At 35.7% G+C, this 19997-nt stretch overlaps 2 pseudogenes; both read right to left on the bottom strand.

The window, feature by feature from the left end:
* Positions 1 to 6152: 6152 nt before the first annotated feature.
* On the bottom strand, positions 6153 to 7073 carry LOC109491224 (annotated as a pseudogene).
* A 6135-nt stretch (positions 7074 to 13208) lies between these two features.
* LOC105234800 lies at positions 13209 to 14154 on the bottom strand (annotated as a pseudogene).
* Between the last annotated feature and the right edge of the window lie 5843 nt (positions 14155 to 19997).

Consider the following 19997-nt stretch of genomic DNA (forward strand, 5'->3'; position numbering starts at 1 on the left):
AACTTTCCATCAAACCAACTTCAGCAGCATAGTAAAAAGGAGTACACACTATAACCAAATGGAATTTAATCTTTGTGTTAGGAAAAACTCAGTCCTCCCTCCTCTATTTCTCCTTTACTCTTACACCACCACCTCACTCACAACACTTCTGACATCAGATGTGGGGGTGGTTTCCCCCATGTAGCTATTCTGCAACACCATCTGGGTGTCCTATATGTAACTCAATGCTGACACCATCCACCTAGAGATAGCATCAGGTCCCACAAGTTAGGGCTGTCTCACGAGATCGCTCCCATTCCACTTCAGATGCCAATCACAAATCTAGGCTGTCATCTGTGCTTCTGACTGATGGGCTCTAAGTCAGAAGTTGCAAATTTATCTTCTTTATTTTTGATTAATTTGCTAGCGTGGGTGGCAGAACTCAGAGAAACACTTACTATGTTTACTAGTTTATTAAAGGATACAATAAAGGATACAGATGAACAGCCAGATGAAGCGATGCATAGGACAAGGTCTGGGAAGGTCCTGAGCACAAGAGCTTTGTCCTTGTGCAGTTGGAGTGCATCACCCTCCTGATAGCTGGATGAGGTGCTCACCAACCTGGAAGCTCTCCAAACCCAATCTACTTGGCATTTTTATGTAGACTTCCTCGCTTAGGCATGATCAATGACTAACTCCTTTTTCAGCCCCTCTCCTCTATCTGGAAAAATGGCTGGGGTTTAGGGATGAAACTTCCAAGCTTCTAGTTATGGTTTGGTCTTTCTGGTGACCAGTGTCTATCCAGGAGCCCACGTTGAGTCATCGCATTAGAACAAAAGTTGTTCCTAATGCTCAGATCACTTAGACATTTACAAGTTTTATGACCCCTGTGTCAGAAACTGGTGGCAGGTATATATATCATTATTAGTTCACAACCCTAAAATATGTGTTTCTTATTCATTCACTACCGTGAAATCATGGTAACACCATTCAATGAAGAAAGGACAGGCTTTTCAACAAACAGTGCTGAGAATATTGGGTATCCATGTGCAAAAGAATGAAGTTGAATCCTTACCTAACACCATAAATGAAAATTGACTCAAAATAGATCAAAGACCTAAAACTAGAAAACTCTTAGGAGAAAATATCAGGAAAAAGCCTCATGACATCAGATTTAGCCATGATTTACTAAATAAGAAACCAAAGGCATAGGAAACAAAAGGAAAAAAAATCATATATTTGGTTGTTTCCAGGAGCTGGGTGAAGGAACAAGTGAGGAGTTATTATTTCATAGGCATAGAATTTTAGCTCTACAGGATAAAAAGCAGCATAGAATGTGTAGTGTTGATGGCTGCAAACAATGTGAATGTATTAATTCCATTGAACTATACACTTAAAAATGGTTACGGTAAATTTTATATTATCTGTATTGTATCTCAACAAAAAAACAAACAAAAAAAAATGGGGGAAAAAAGAAACCCACATATGATCTATAACAATGTGTGGATAGAATGGAGTTTCCAACAAAGAATAGGTAGCCATATAAAGGAAATATGTATGTCCATGCAATATTACACCATCCTCCCAAAACAAACAACTTTATATTGTTTGTACAATTAGTGAATTAGAAAATATTGCTTTTAGAGGAAAACATAGAAATATCTTATCTTGAAGTAGGCTATGCTTTGTTAAATAGGACCACCGCTACCAACAAGAACAACAAAATATAAAGAGCCCTATGATAAATCTCAATATACATGGCAATTTTGTATATGATGAATATGGTTCTCCAAACTAGTGGGGTAAATTTATTTTGTGTGACTAATAGTGCCAGAACAGCAGGTTATTTATATGCAAAAATACCCCAAAGTACATATGTAAAATAAGGTTCAGCTAAATTATTCTGAAAACTTAAATGTATAAAAAACAACAACAAATGGTTTAGTACATACAATATCCTATATTGTATTATAGAATTTAATTCCGTATATCATAATCTATACTCTCTACTATACATGCATAGATAGATAGATAGATACCTATCTTCTTATCTTGCTAGTTAGTTATAAAAAACTAAAACAGGAATTATCAAATGAAAATATAGAAGCACCTAACTATTAAGAAATTATTTTTTAACAATTACAGCAAAAGAAAACACAATCATGATTTTTAAAAAATGATTTGAAGAACAAATATCTTGCACAGGAAATGGTAAACTCCCCAATGTACAAAGATCATGGAAGAGAAATCAATTCACACGATTAAACAGAAAATTTAGTGAAAGGGTATCTACAAGTAATTCAAAAGAGAGCAATTCTGTATGGACTATACATTTCTTTAAAATGGCTCATCTCATTAAAGAATGTTCAATATGCATATAACTTTGAACTGAAATGTAACATAATACAAGTAATATAAGTAATTCAAATAATACAGTGATTCAGAATTTGCCTATAAATAGAAGCAAAGGGGTTCCTGGCTAGCTCAGTTGGTAGAGTATGTGACTCTGGATCTCAGGGTCATGAGCTCAAGCCCCACCTTGGGCATGGAGCCTACTTAAAAACAAACAAACAACAAACAAACTCATAGAACTACCCACTAAAAGGATGAAATTTACACTGCATAAATTTTATCTCAATAAACCTGATTTTAAAGGAGGGAATAGGGGAACCTGACTGTCTCAGTCAGTAGAGCACGTGACTCTTGATCTTGGGGTTGTGGGTTTGAGCCCTACTTTGGGTGTAGAGATTACTTAAGAATAAAATCTTTAAAAAATAAACAAAAAATAAATAGAATCAGAAAATATTTACAATAGTCATTAATATAACAATACTTACAGGCATAAGCTTAAATATGTATAATATAAATAAACTTAAGTATAAACTTGAATATAAATTGAATTCTATCAAAAAAATTCTAGACACACACATTATAACTGTTCACAAAAATGAGCTCTAAATGGATCACAGATTTAAAAGTAAAATGCAAAACTAAAGCTTCCTTAAAGATAACATAGGAGAACATATAGATGACGTTGCTTTGGTGATCAGTATTTACAATACCAAAGGCACCAAACATGAAATAATAATTTATTAATTAGACTCTAATTAAAATTTAAAACTTTTGTTCTATGAAGGACATGGTCAAGAGAATAAGCTGACTAGTCACAAAGTGGGAGAAAATATTTGCAAAGACATATCTGGTAAAAGATTGTTACACAAAATATATAAGGAATTCTTGAAACTCAATGAGAAGAAAATGATCAACACTATTTAAATAGACATCTCAGCAAAGAAGATATACAGATGGCTAGCAGCATATGAAAAATGTGCAACATCATCTGTTATTATGTGGAACAGTGGGAACTCTTATTCATTGCTTGTCGAAATGCAAAATTGTACACTCCATTTGGAAGACAGTTTGGTGATTTCTTACGAAACTAAACATATTCTTACCATAGGAGTCAGCAATTGGTATCCTTAGTATTTACCCAAAGGAGTGGAAAAGTTATGCCCACACAAAAATATGCACATGAATGTTTATAACAACTTTATTCTTAATTGTCAAAACTTGGGAGCAAACAAGATGTTCTCTAGTAGGTGAATGAATAAATAATCTGTGGTACAAAATCATCCTCACCATTATCATCATCATCATCATCATGGTACATTCAGATAGTAGAATATTATTCAACACTAAAAATAAATAACATGTCAAGCCATGAAATAACATAAAGGAACCTCGAATGCATATTATTAAATGAAAGAAGCCAAGGCTACATACTACATGATTGCAACTCTCTGACATTCTGGAAAATGTAAAACTAGGGAGACAGTAAAAAAATCAGTGGTTTCAATGGCTGGGGAAAGAGAAGGATGAATAGGTAGAGGACAGAAGATTTTTACTGCAGTAAAAATTGTTCTGTATGATACTAGAACAAAGGATACATGTTACATGTCATGATACATTTGCCAACACACAGCGAATGGACAACACCAAGGGTTAACCCTAATGCAAACTGTGGACTTCGAGTAATAGTGATGTGCTACTGTAAGTTAACTGACTATAACAAATGCATCACCTTCATGAGAGATATTGATAGTAGAGTACGCTATATGTATGTGGGGTCAGAGAACCTGTGGGAACTCTCTGTACCCTCCTCTCAATTTTGCTTTGGGCCTAAAACTGTTCTAAAAAATAAAGTTTACATAATTGGGTAGATAGATAATAAGTGATCTCTGATTTTTTTTTTAAAAGAATGCCTAGCAACAGACAGTTTAATAAGGACCAATATATCTATACTAATGAATATTCTGTGGAAATCAAAAAGGATTAGATATTGACATTGACATTATTCTTAACAGTCATTCACAGTCATAAAGTAAAATTTGAGTAGTGTGGAATATCACTTAAAATATATATTCCATTTTCAGTAGTTTTTAAAACCACCTACATCTTCTTGATTCTAGTATTTTTTTTTCCTAATATTTCTTTCAACTACAAATAAAAATGTGGAAAATATAAAAGGATTGACAATTTGGTCACACTAGTTAACTTGAGAGAGACTTTTATGAATATATAGGGAATGGCAGAAAAAATAAAATGTAATTTCTACAGTAAGAAAAGTAAGTTTACTGTCGACATTATGGAAAATTATAAAATTTATGTACATTCTAGACCACAGTTTCATGAAAGAAAGACTAAGTGTCTGTTGTGTTTGTTGTCAGTTTATTGGATTTACACTTCTTTTTTTTTCTAAAGATCTATTTATGTATTTTGGTTGGGAGGGGTAGAGAGAGAGAGAATCTTCTTAATTCTGTGCTGAGCTTCTAGCCTGACATGAGCTTGATCTCACAACCCTGAGATCATGACCTGAGCCAAAACCGAGTCAGACGCTTAACTGAGTCTGTGCCCCCCAGGCGCCCCTGGATTTACACTTCTAAACAAATGTCTTCCTTTTACCTTTTCAGTGTTTAAATTTTCCAAAAAAATATTTCTTTTTTTTTTTAAGATTTTTTATTTATTTATTTTACAGAGAGAGAGACAGCCAGTGAGAGAGGGAACACAAGCAGGGGGAGCGGGAGAGGAAGAAGCAGGCTCCCAGCGGAGGAGCCTGATGCGGGGCTCAATCCCAGAACGCTGGGATCACACCCTGAGCCAAAGGCAGATGCTTAACGACTGCGCCACCCAGGTGCCCCCCAAAAATATTTCAATTGCATTATCAGAAAAACTAGGTAGTCATTGCCATATGGACATTGTGAATAAGTTGATCTATATCATATAAAGCCAATTTAATAACATGCTGCATTTCTCCTCAAAACTAACCTCAGTCTGAAATAGTCATTTTGATGAATAACAGTCCTGTTGGATGGGAAAATTGTATGCAGATTTTCAGCTGACTACTGTAATTTTCTGTTTCTGTTCCTTTCCCTTTGTTTTATACTTTTTCCCAAACTAAGAATTTTTAAGGTATATATTATTCTTGAAGCAAAACAGCTCTTAAATTCTAGCTGTGGCACAAGCAGATATATACAGAAGAGCTCAACTTATACGTAGAGCTGACCTCTACGTTGATTACACAAAATTGAAGAATATATGATAAGCTAAAACAAAACAAAACAATATATGATAAGTTAAGCCTCAATTATAGGTCCAGTTTCTTTAAAATGGAAGCATATTTAACTTCAGAGACACACTTTGCCCTTTCAGTTTTTCTACTGTCAGTTCCTAGATTATTAACTGTTACAAGCAAGACAAAAAATGCTGACTATACTATACTGACAGATACTGACATCAGTGTATTAGCCACTCCAGGTTGAGTGTGCCTGTGCTAAGGAATGATGGAATGAGAAAACATTTGTCATTGAAGAAACATACTAAGTAACTTATGTACCTTGAACTTGATTCTAGGTATTGGGAAATTTGTGTTGGGAACAGAAAATCAGAAATGGCCCTGTACTAAATATAGTAAAGTCTTTCACAAAATAGTGTATAATTGTTGGGACCTACTGCATTCCATATATTAATTACAAATTTTTATAGTAAGTATGGCCCAGCAGTCACCTGGGAAATTTCTGTCTTCTTAAGTAATAGTGTTTTACTTGAATATAAACAAGGCCATAATTCCGTGGTATCTGCCTTCCTTGCTGGTTAACTAAAAACACCTTACAAACTCAAACATATGTGTTTTTAAAGACTTTAAGAAACCTGTCCCGGATATTTTTGGTTTTGACACCGTAGATGATAGGGTTCATCATTGGAGGGATAAGAAGATAAATGTTGGCTATAAAGATGTGGATATGCGGAGCTATGTTCTGACCAAATCTGTGGGTGATGAAGGAGAAAAAGGCAGGAATGTAGGACACTAAGATGACCCAAGCATGAGAGCTACATGTGCTTAAGATCTTGAGTCTAGCCTCCTTTGATGGGAGTTGAAATACAGCATGAAGAATGAGAATATAAGAGCAGATTATCAATATGAAGTCCAACCCACCTGAAAGGAAGGCAAGGATTAAGCCATAGAGTCTGTGGCACAGGCCAGTTTGATCAGGGCCATAAATTCACAGTAGGTATGGGTGATGATGTTGGTTTTGCAGTAGGGAAGCCTCATCAGTAAGAAAGGATGAGGAGTCAGCAGGATAATTCCACGCAGGACAATGGCCAAACTCAAAGCCATGATCACTCCATGTGTAAGGATGGTGGAGTGCCTGAGAGGGTTGCAGATGGCCACATATCGGTCAAAGGCCATGGCCAATAAAAATCCCGACTCCATGGTGGACAGAGAGTGGATGAGGAATATCTGGGTGAGGCAAGCTTTAAAGCTAATTTCTCTGTCATTGAACCAGAATCTTGGGAAGGGCAGTGGTGCCAAGCATCAAGTCATTCAGAGAGAGCATGCAGAGGAAGAGATACATGGGCTCATGAAGACTGGGGTCCATCTTGATGATGAACACAAGGACACAATTCCCCATCAGAGCCAGTAGGTAGACCAGGCAAAAGGGGATGGAGATCCAGACATGAGCAGCCTCCAGCCCTGGGATTCCAAGGAGGAGGAAAGTAGTTGGGTGGAAACTGGTTTTATTTTGAACTAACATTTTCAGTCACTAAACTTGCTGTAATTTAAGTGTTGTCAACGTTATTTTCAATAGGTTGAGCATAAAAAAATACTCTTTGTTTGCCCCTAAAATATGTGACCCATATCTTACGACAATCTATAGTAGGAAACCTTGTGCCAGATTCAGGTATGGGGGTGAGGAGGTAGAATTTGCTGGTAATTTGTTTTAATCTCAAAATTCAAAAGGGGAAGAGTAGGCTTTCCCTAGGGAAAGAATGAAGAGAACCTGAAATTGTGATATTTTGCTGCATATCTCATTTATTCTCACTGCATAAACACCACCTAGTAATTGCTGGAAACATACCATGTGCTTATTTTGTTTATACTTTCACTAAGCAGATAAATAAGAACAAAAGAGGCTGCTTTTCAAATAAAAGCTAGAAAGTTATTGCCCTGATTATGTCTCTGAAACATCTTTTGCCCTATCAGGCTTATTCTTTCTCTTCACTGGAATTTTTTTTTTTTTACATAAAACCCTTTATAAAAGCATATTGCTATTTTAGATTGAAAACACTTACTGAACCTAGTACAAATCAATTTCTGTGAATGTAATCAGACTGATATGCAAAAGCAAATATGAACATTTTGGACCACTTAAACCTTGATTTTTAGTTTTATTTGATCTTTGTTACTCTTACTTTATGAAGTTCAAACAAAGCATCCAGCCACGTCTCTCAGATACATTTCTATAGCAGCCGCAAAATTTATGCATTATTTCAGAATTTAACCTACTTCATTTATCATTATTTTTGGTCTTAAATATCTTTTAAATTGCCAAAATATTTTGTTCAGCTGCATGCACCAGTAAGTCTATAAAATATTATGGGTTTTTTTAAAGATTTTATTTACTTATTTGACAGAGAGAGAGCGCGCGCATAAGCAGGGGTAGCAGCAGAGGGAGAGGGAGAAGCAGACTCCCCACTGAGCAGGGATCCCTATGCTGGGCTGGATCCCAGGATCCTGGGATCATGACCTGAGCCAAAGGCAGACACTCAACAGACTGAGCCACCCAGGTGGCCCCATAAAATATTATGGTTAAATAATTCTGTTTTTTTTTCCCAATAAATAGCCTCCATTTTCAATTCCCTAAGAACTACCTTTCTTTTACTCACCTTAGCCTATATTGGAGACCTTCTAGATGCCCCTACAATTTAGCTTCTGAGGTAAAGAATGGCACAGCAAGAGCCCTTCCTGACCCTGCTTCTGTCCTGTGGTTGGAGTCCATTTGTTGCTCACTAAACTAGCAAACTGTTAAATATTTTTAATTCCTCCTCTGTTTTGCTCTGGAGTAGAAATGCCTGTCTCACATAGTCATCCTATTTCTTCATCTGGCTGGTTGTTGCCTGGCTTGCACTCAGCTTTCAGATGGTGATAAGACAAACTGGCTGTCTCTTACTTCTTGCTCTGGTGCCCATGGGTTTTTCAGGAGGGTTATGCAAAATTAATGCCCCATGGGGTTGGCTGTCAATGACCATGAATGAGAATATCCCTTTTTGTTCCTCTCAAGGAGTCTCACTGAACAGAGAGATGATAGCCTTTGAGAGTTTGCAGTCACTAGAGGACTAGCTTCAGGAACCAATAATAAAAGAGTCCGTGGGTCATAGTGGTGATTGTTTAATTGTACTTTTGTGGGACTAAACATTACAGATTGTATAGGGGAAACATCAGTCTTCACAGCATGAAGTTGATGAAACTTACTTAGCCCCACATTTTTGAACAGTAGAGTTCTAAGTCAGTATGGTTTAATGCCGTGCTAATAGAGTATTACCCAGGCCATATCTGCTGCAGAATCACCTGAAGTAATCATATTTTCCCAGATTGTCCCTAAAATTTCATATTCCCCCAGATATTGCCTAAGTTATATCAGCTTAGCTGATGTTATTTCCATATCTTAAAAAGCAGGATAATAATATCTACTTTTCAGGAGTTACGTGATATTAAGATAAATAAATATAAACTATAATTCCCCATTTACTATTTGACAAATAAAAAGTCATTTTAATATTATTATTATTGTTGTTATTTTAATGTTGCCTTTCAAATGTAAGCCTGGGATTTCCATTTCCAAATGAACTTGAAGAACTAGCAACAATGTCAAGCGGTGTAATTAAATTCCTTGTTGTTCTTTGAGAGCCTAGGAAAGAATCTGTGAAATTAGTACTGACAATCATTGATGACGAATGAACTATTGATTGATTGATGACCAAGGAACTATTACATCAGACATGAGTCATTTTGTCCCTTCTTCTACTGCTTCTCCTGTCATTAGTCTTCTCTGACCAGTCTGCAATTACGGACTTCCCTGGGCCATCAACCGCACCACTGATTTTGCGTCTGATGTTCATGTTGTTTACGATATCTTCACTGAAGCTCATAGGGCAAATGATCTGCCCAAATCAAACAAAGAGCAACTGAGGATGTCTCAGAGAACACATTTAGAATTGGGAGATTTAATATATCAACTTGAGTGGAAGGGAAAAAAATTACAATGCTATATAATGTATTTTATCTTGGAATCTGAGTTTCCTTTCTCAAAGACCAAAGTCCTGTTTCCCTTCTCTCAGTAAGTGTAATGTAAAAGGCCCTTATTGATATGTATGCAAGTAAAGCAGTCTTATTAATATCAGGAGTCTATTCCGTAGAGAGTCAAATAATAAGACGAATGTGTTAAATATCAGGAATTCCATATCCTATTTTTTCTCTTTTTTTTAAAGATTTAAATAAATAGATAGAAATAGATACATTGATATGTAGCTAGATACGTGGACATATATTTCTGATTACTGTAATAATCTAGAATACTTTGAATGCCAGACTTTTAGTCTTCTTCTGTAAACCTGGGGAACTAAGTGCCTAAGCCTTCTAAATGGACGGAGCTTCCTGGCGTGGGCATCTTTAGGTAAAACCTGCCGACCCTCATGTGTAGGGGAAGACCTGGTTTCGGGGTTGGCTTTGTATTGATTACACAATCATTTTCATATGATTTAATCTTCGCGATCTCAAATTTCCTACACTTTAAAATATGGATGCTAGTAGTACATATATCATAATGTCTATATGAAGCTTAAATAAATTAATATGGCTGTAGTGTTAAATAGAATGAATAACATAGTAATCACATTAATAAGTGGTAGTGGTGATTAATGATGATGGGAGTTGCAGTGGTGATAATAAATGGTGCATAGATTTTCTTCCTCTGAGACTCTGTTGGATTTAAAGATTTTCTCATTAAAAGGGAAATCTTCCTTATACCCTACAGCCAGCTGCCTTTACGGGGCTCCAGTTCTGCTAGTTCTTCTGTGCCGCAAATTGGACATGGGTAAACACCCGTGCAAAGATGGGATAGCAGTAAATTCCTGACTGTGACTGATGGGGGGATTATGTCTAGATCTCATTACAAATAAAAATACAGGCAAAGTTGATGCAGATGAAAGCAACATCCTCCAAATCAGCTCTATTTTTAATACAAGTGTATTTAAGACAAAGTACTTGCTGTATTTTTTATGCTAACTTCCTTTTTTCTTTTTCTTTTTTTTTTAATTTAAATTCAATTAACCAACTTAAAATGAGTCATTAGTTTCAGATGTAGTGTTCAATAATTTACCAGTTGTGTAAAATACTTGCTTTAAATTGTTTTATTTCTCAGTTGGTTCAGAATGCAGGCAGGGCAAACATTGGTCACATGCTGCCCCTTGTCCCACATCCCTAATCCAAGTAATGCCATTTTCCCTTTCTCTTCCTTTCTCTCCACTATGTGTCTGTAGTATCTGCCAGAAAGACTTTCTGAGGAGTTTCTACTGAGTTTTGGGTAAAAGATGGGAGATAGGCATCTTCCCACATGAGAAAATGTGATAAAAAACATAAATAAATTTCCAAATGTAAGGTAGTCTTTGAAATGGAAAACACCCTCCCTTATTTTTTGTGAAGTTTAATTGGCAGATTTGTTTATGATGAAAAATTGGAAATCCCTTTTTTGTCAGGGATGAAACTTACCTAGAATTATTGTGATTCTCTGTAGGGGTTATTCTCTCTCATAATCCTCCCAGAGCACACTCTTCTTCTTATCAAGAAAATCCACGTACCCACTAAGTTCAATTGAAGCAGGTATTAACTTCCCAGGAAACTATCTCTGTATCTCTCTGTTAATAAAGCCTAGCTTATTTGCCTCTCATTTGCACTCATAGAACACACTTTCAAGTAGCTGACATTTTTATACAATGTTACGTATATGTACAACGTATATTTAAATTTATCTTCTAAATAAATTGCAGGATTCCTGAGAGCAACATCTAAATGTTATCACTGTTTTATGCCTGATATCTGGCAATAAGTCTTCCATGTAGTTGGCTCTTTCCATAGGGAAAAATTAATTGCATTAAAAATAGAATTATACATTTACTTATCCTTAAATGATATCTGCTACAGAAAATACAGTAGGGAATAAAGTTTAGAATAGTATCAGTCCCTATTTCATTATTTAAATAAAAAAGAACAATATTAACCTGTTCCTAGCTAATTTAAAAACTCTTCCAGATATCCCTAGATATCACTAAAACACAAAAAACAACTGTGTAATGTCACATCAATTATATCTATTCAATATAAGTATATTAACATTAATTGCTTAATTATTTACATTTGCCTCATCACTTGCATGTTAGAGTATATATGCAAAATAATGAACAGAATAGATATGAATTATTTTCCTTTATTTCATTTTATTATTTTTTTATAATGGTCAATTAGCCAACATATAGTACATCATTAGTTTTTGTTGTAGTGGTCATAAATATTCTACTCTCTGTGTCACCAATAACATACATCCTTTCATAAATACATAATTAAAAAATCATGACACATTTATATTCATTTCATTAGCAAATTAAAATGGAACAATCAGAGCAAATTGAAATGATTAATTACCTACTGAGATTATCTGAATAAGTTCTTGTGTCAGTAAGAGAGAGGTGAATCAAACAACAAATAGGATGAATGGATCAATGATAGAGGGATGAACAGAAAGATAGATATGAGATAAAGGAGACAGCAACATGGGACGTGGAGAATCAAGGGAGTGAGAAAACATGATGGATATTTATTGTATTTTTTCAACTTTTCTGTTTCTTTAAAAATATTTGTAATAAAAATTTGGGGGAAAGAAGGGAGATGCAGCTCTGGTCTTTACCGCTATTCAGTACTGGGGAAAGAGAATGGGAATTTGCTTTCTATAATGTGGGCCTTTCCATGTCTCTTAGGTTGGACTATAGTCTTCACAGCCTTTTCTATTTCCTTAGGAGATATTTTCACTTAAAAATGTAATGGGGGGCGCCTGGGTGGCACAGCAGTTAAGTGTCTGCCTTGGGCTCAGGGCGTGATCCCGGCGTTCTGGGATCGAGTCCCACATCAGGCTCCTCCGCTGGGAGCCTGCTTCTTCCTCTCCCACTCCCCCTGCTTGTGTTCCCTCTCTCGCTGGCTGTCTCTATCTCTGTCAAACAAATAAATAAAAATCTTAAAAAAACAACACTAGAAATAAAAATTCTGCTTTTTAATCAAAGACTTGCTATCAGCTATTATAAATAAGTTCTACAAACTACAAGAAACCAAGTAAAGAAGAAAAAGAAAGATTGAGAATTGTGTCACCAAATAGAGAATATAAATAAAGAGAGAGGAATTATAAAAAAAAGAACCAAATATAATGGCAAAGTATAATAAATGAAATGTAAAATTCACTACAGGTGCTCAAAAGCATATTTGAACTTGTAGAAAAAAAACGAATAAGCAAACTTGATGAGAGGCCAATTGAGACAATTCAACTAGAGAAGCAAGGGAAAAAATGCAGAAAAATGAAGTCTCAAAAACTTGCAGGATACTAACAAAAATAGCAACATACCTATAAGGAAAATCTGAGAATGACAAGAAAGACAGAAATAACATTTGAAGAAATAATGGCTGAAGTTTTTCAAAAATTGATTTTAAAAAACCCTTTAACCCTCATATACAAGAACCTCAGCAAATTCCAAGTAAAATGAATATAAGATATTCTTTACTAGAGTGTCAGTCAAACTTTTGAAAGAAGAGAACAAAGGGAGAATCTTGAAAGCAGTAAGATATGCTTTTAAACACATTTTATTGTTAAGAATTTAAAGAATCTCTCCCTGATTCTCTTGGTTTTCACACCATAAATAATAGGGTTCATCATAGGTGGAATAAGAAGATATATATTGGCTATAAAAATGTGGATATGTGGAGCAATGTGGTGGCCAAACCTATGAGTGAGAAAAGAGAAAAAAGCTGGCGTATAAAACACTAAGATGACCCATACATGGGAGACACATGTACTTAAGGTCTTGAGGCAGGCAGCCTTGGATGGAAGATTAAAGACAGTGAGAAGAATAAGGACATAAGAACAGATAATCAATATGAAATCCAATCCCCCTGTCAGGAATGCCACGATTAGGCTGTAGGCTTTACGAATCTTGGTCTCAGCGCAAACCAGCTTTATCAGGGCCATAAACTCACAGTAGGTGTGCGGGATGACTGACATTAGTTCTGCAGTAGGAAAGCCACCGCAATAGAAAGGGATGTGGACTGAGGAGTATAGCTCCTCTGAAGGCAATGACCAAACCCAAGCCTACGATCACTGCAGGAGTTAGGATGGTGGAATGTCTTAATGGGTGGCAGATGGCTATGTAGCGGTCAAAAGCCATGGCCAAGATAAATCCAGATTCCATAGTAGACAGAGAATGAATAAGATACATTTGAGTGAGGCAGGCTTCAAAACAGATCTCTCTGTAATTGAACCAGAAGAGGCTGAGTATCTTGGGAAGCGTAGAAGTAAGCATCAAATCGGCCACTGACAGCATGCACAGGGAGAGGTACGTAGGTTCATGCAGTTTGTGGTCTGTCTTGACAACGAATAGAAGGGCAACGTTTCCCATTAGTGACACTATGTGGACGAGGCAAAAAGGGATAGAAATCCATACGTGGACAGCCTCCAATCCTGGAATGCCAAGCAGCAGGAAGGTGGTAGGGTGAAGATTGGTCCTGTTGTAATTGAACATTATGAAAACAGTGGATATTCCATGACCCTGTCCAAATTTTAAAAAATCACAAAAGTTATAAATCTACAAATACCAATTTTTCTCATTATTATGGACCAGGAGAGATGCTGGCTATTGAATTATTTCTTCAGTAGTATAATCTTGAAATGCACCAAATACATGGGACTGTGCTTTTTGGGGTGAAAAAAATTAGTAGAAAAGGATCTGTCTATCATCTATCTATCTATCTATCTATCTATCTATCTATCTATCTATCAATCTATCTATCTATCTATCTATCTATCTATCTATCTATCTATCTCTCACCTTGCCTTTTATTTTCAGTGTTGCTTAGCTAGGTAGATGCATTTCAGAAGTATTACAGAATTAGTAGTTGATATTTTGCTGAGCATGAAGATACAATTTTCTACTGTTTAAGACAGGCAAAAAAGGGGCGCCTGGGTGGCACAGCGGTTAAGCGTCTGCCTTCGACTCAGGGCGTGATCCCGGCGTTGTGGGATCGAGCCCCACATCAGGCTCCTCCGCTGTGAGCCTGCTTCTTCCTCTCCCACTCCCCCTGCTTGTGTTCCCTCTCTCGATGGCTGTCTCTATCTCTGTCAAATAAATAAATAAAATCTTAAAAAAAAAAAAAAGACAGGCAAAAAAATAGCACCATCACGAATGAGATCAGCGATTTGTTATATTTTAACCCCTCTTATTCCCTTCCCAATGATAGTGCTTATAGATATAAGGAAAAGGTGACTTGAGAAATACTAAAGAACAATTGGGGAAGTTAGCTAAAAAAGCAGAATGAAGAGGTATGAACCAAACTGGTCCTATTTTTAAAGTTGAGTCATTGAGCTAATAAATGAAGGATACTTATCTTTATAAAATCATCTCAACTGAATGATAAGAAAATACTTAGCAAAGGATTATAGAGAAAATGACTAAGTCTGGAAAACATGGGTATTCAGATTACCAGATATTTGTGTTTTTTGTGAAAGATCAATCAAATTTTTCCAGAAGGTAAATAATACATTCTCCAATCACATGATACACTTACACTGACTTTTATTTCCAAAGCAATTTTTTTCTTCCCTCTATGCCCTATGCTGTGCCTTTTATTCTTGTGACTTATTCATTCCATAACTGGAGGCCTCTGTCTCCCACTCCTATTCACCCATTTTGTCCATGTTCCACCCCCTTCCTTCTAGCAACCATCAGTTTGTTGTCTGTGTTTACAGGTCTAACACCTGAAGCCAACTTTTAAATGCAACTCTTGGCTCTCATATATCAGCTTGCCAAAAAGCATGCCTTAGAATCTGTGAAAAACTATTTTGGAAAGGTGTCCTTCCAATACTAAATTTTGAATTGATAAATCATTATTTTGCTTCAAATATTGGCATATGGTGAGCTTATATAACATGAGATATCCTTTCACTCTGAATAAAACTAAGTATGATTTTTTTTTTTAAGTTTTTGACCAATGCAGCTCAGGATTAAATCCTAGGAGTAGATTAACAGAAGTTATGGACAAAGATTACATATCAGCTTAAATACTGAGTTCATCTTCTTCTACCTTATTTTTTTGTCAAGAAGTTTAACCATCCTTCAGAGAGCCGTAAGTCCACACTACTTAACACTGGACCTAGAACCCCATCCTAGGCCCCATCATTCCCTTCTCATGGAAGCACTGAATTTTCCCATCCCAACTCAACTATAATTTTACAGCCTGTAACCTGGTTATCTTACCTCTACAATAAGATGGTCTCATTGCTCACTGTGAGTGTCAGCTTAATATTGGCTATAACTATAACAAGAGCCATTATCCTGGGGGACCAGAGGCTGGCAAGGAATAGCCTGCCTATCACCGCCCATGAGAAGGCTCTCTGATTGTAAGCAATTTCACTAATCTCTCCCAGTCTCTCCAGACACAATCTGGTCTCTTGAAGGGAATCAATCTTGTAGTGTCTTTGCCAACTAAGCTCTTGGCTTAGAAACCAGTAAGAGATGGCCTCTGGACTCCAGGTCTCTTGAGATACCTGATTTATTACACTCCCTGGGCTTAAGCACATGCAGGTGCTATGAATTAATGCCTTCTTACAATGTATGTTATGAGAACTAGAGGGAGTGGGGGACACCAGAGAGGTGTATGTTTACTAATTAATTAGGGCATCCACATTAACATCCCTCCATGTCTCCAGATATTCTTAAGTAACTTACTCAAATCTTATTTAGTTCTGAAAAAACAACTGAAGCTCCAGGTTATTTTCTAGTCATGTTCTTGTTCCTGAATCCCCCCGAACTTTACTTGTTTGATCAAGTACAGGATATTCATTATCCCCCAAAAGAATCTTTATTTGCATTTTGGTTGGTATGTTATGCAAATGTTGGGTATGTCTTCCTTATAGATATGTCCTTCCTCATCCTCCTCTCCTATTTCTGTATTTCAGGAGTGATGAATATTATAGGCTGTATTTTCCAGAATCACAGATCATCTGTATTTATGCTGGATTTGTTCAGTGGAGGCACTGGCAGGAAAATATTAGGGAAGAGGAAAGGAAAACTTGGTTTATTTCTCCCTATTTCTCACTCTTGACAACTGCATCTGCTCCAGGACTCCAGATCCTGCCAGAGGGGACTTCCATGGCTTCAGCTTCCACTGAGAGACTTGTATCTTTGAGATATGATTGAACTGCTAGTTCCTCTCTCTGTTTCACTGACCTAGAGTTGGTATGGCTTCCCCTAGTTCTTTTAAAAAATTTTTTTTGTATTTCTTAAGTAGACTCAATGTTTACCATGGAACTCAATGCAAGGCTTGAACTTATGACCCCAAGATCAAGACCTGAGCTAAGATCAAGATCAGAGGCTTAACCAACTAAGCCACACAGGTGCCCAGATGAGTACCTATAGTTCTTAATTTCTGGGAGACTTTATTTTTGAATATTTAATTTCTCAGAAGTTCTATAATTTATATAATTATCAGTGTTAAAGATACCCTATATTAAATATTCAAGAGCTTCTTGTTTCTTGATTAGATTCTGACTAATACAGATAGCTTTCACAATACTATATGGCTTTGGTAATTAGTTGATTTGAAAGAATGACAGTATTTCCTAGTTAACTGTTTTTAAATATTAGAAAGGGAATGATAGGAAACAACCAGCAACCTCGACTCCGATATAATAAAGGCCATATATGAAAAACACTTGTACTAACATTATACTCAATGGTGAAATACTGAAAGTCATTTTCTCTATGATCGGGAACAAGACAAAGAATACCCATTTCTATCACTTGTATTTAACATAGTACTGGAAGTCCTAGCCAGAACAATTAGACAAGAGAAAGAAATAAAAGGCATCCAAGTTGGGTAGGAAGATATAATATCTCTGTTTGCAGATGACTTGAACTTATAAGAAGAAAACTGGAAAGATCACACACACACACACACACGCCTACTAGAACTAATAAATGAATTAGCAAAATTGCAGGACTCAAAATCAGCATGCAGAAATCAAAAATTGCATTTCTATACATTAATAATGAGCAATCTGAAAATGAAATTAAACAATTCTATTTACAATAGTATCAAGAAGAATAAAATAGGAATAAATTTAAGCAAAGAGACAAATACTTGTACACTAAAATATACAAAACATTCTTGAAAGATATTAATGAAGACATGAATAAATGGAAAACGATTCCATACTCATGGATTGGAAGACAAAATATTGTTAATACGTCAATACTACCCAAAGTGATCTACAAATTCAGTGCAATCCCTACCAAAGTCATAATGGCATTTTTTTCAGAAACAGAAAAATCCAATGTAAAATTCATACAAAATCTCAAGGAACTCAAAATAGCCACACACACAAAAAAAAATTTGAAAAATAAGAACAAAGTTGAAGTCTCATATTTCCTGATTTCACAGTTTACTCCAAAGTGACAGTAATCAAACCAGTGGCTTAAAGACAGACATGTGACTTATGGAATAAAAAGGAGAGCTCCCAAATTAACTGTCACACATATGGTCGAGGAATTTCTACAAGATCATTCATGGGGAAAGAATAATGTTTTGTTTTCCAACAAATGGTGATGAGAAAACTACATATCCACATACAATAGGATGAAGTTGCCCTCACAGCCTATAAAAAATTACTAAAAATGGATCAAACACCTAAGTAAGAGATGAAAACTATCAAATTCTTAGAAAAAAAAAGCGAACAACTTCATGACATTTATTTGACAATTTCTTGGATAGGACACCAAAACGTAGGCAACAAAAGTAAAAATAAATAAGCTGGACTTCATCAAAATTAAAACTTTATGCTTAAATACGGAGAACAAACTGGTGGTTGCCAAAGGGGAGGTGGGTGGGGGGATGGGTGAAATAGGTGATGCAGATTAAGGAGGGCACTTGTGATGAGCTCCAGGTGATATACGTAAGTGTTGAATCACTCTATTGGACACCTGAAATTGATATTACACTGTATGTTGATTATACTTCAATCAAAAAAATAAGCAGAAAAAAATACTTTTGTGCATCAAAGGACATTATCAACAGAGTAAAAAGGTAAGCCACATAATGAGAGAGGATATTAACGAATCATGCATCTGATAAATTAATAACCAGAATGTACATAAAGAACTTCTAAACCTCAACAGCAATGACAACAACAAAATGACTGGATCGAAAAATGAGAAAATAACTTGAATAAACATTTTTGCAAAGAACATATACAAATGGCAAACACATGAAAAGATGTTCAACATCACAATTTTTAGGGAAATGCAAATCAAAAGCCATAATGAGACATTACTTCACATTCATCAGGATGACTCTTACTTTAAAAAATGAAATAAAAAATAACAACTGTTGGTGTGGATATGAAAACACTGGAACCCTTGTGCATTGCTAGCGGGAATGTAAAATGATGCAGATGCTGTGGGAAACGGCATGGCCATTCCTTACAAATGAAAACAAAGAATTGCCATATATTACAACAGTTTGACTTCAGGGTATACACCCCAAATAATTAAAAGTGGGACTCGAACTTATATTTATTCAACTATATTAATAGCAGCATTATTCACAGTAGCCAAAAGGTAGAAGCAATCCACATATAAATATATGGGTACAGATAAATGGGTAAACAAAATGTAAGAGAGATAGATGATAGATAGATGATAGATAGATAGATAGATAGATGATAGATAGATGGATGGATAGATAGATAGATGATAGATGGTATATAGATAGATGATTGATAGATGATAGATTAGATAGGTGATAGATAGATAGATAGATGATAGATAATAGATAGGAATCTATATTTAGACCTATTTCTGTTTTATCTATGTAACTATAGTCCACTATAATATATGGGAATATTATTCAACATCAAAAAGGAAGGAAATTCTCAAGCATTCTACAACATGAATGAAACTTCAGGATTTTATGCTGAGTGAAATAAGCCAATCGCAAAAGGAAAAATATTCTATGATTCCACTCGGATGAGGTACCTGGAGTAGCCAAATTCACAGAGACTAAGTACAATGGTAGTTGCCAGGGGATGTGGGCAATGGGGAGTTAATGTTAATGGATAGAATTTCAGATGGGGAAGATAAAAAAATCTCTGAAGAAGGATGGTGGTGATGATTGCACAACAATGTGAATGCACGAATTCCACTGGACTGGGCAATTAAAAGTGGTTAAAATAATAACTATTATGTTATGTTATTTTACCACAATAATAAAAAAGTCACCAGTAAACACCCTTTAGTTACATTCCACCTTAATGCTAAAAACATGAATGATAATATTGGATAGATAGATACAGAGATATGTAAAGGAGAGA

The sequence above is a fragment of the Ailuropoda melanoleuca genome, chromosome 8, assembly GCF_002007445.2.
Source record: "Ailuropoda melanoleuca isolate Jingjing chromosome 8, ASM200744v2, whole genome shotgun sequence".
NCBI lineage: Eukaryota > Metazoa > Chordata > Mammalia > Carnivora > Ursidae > Ailuropoda > Ailuropoda melanoleuca.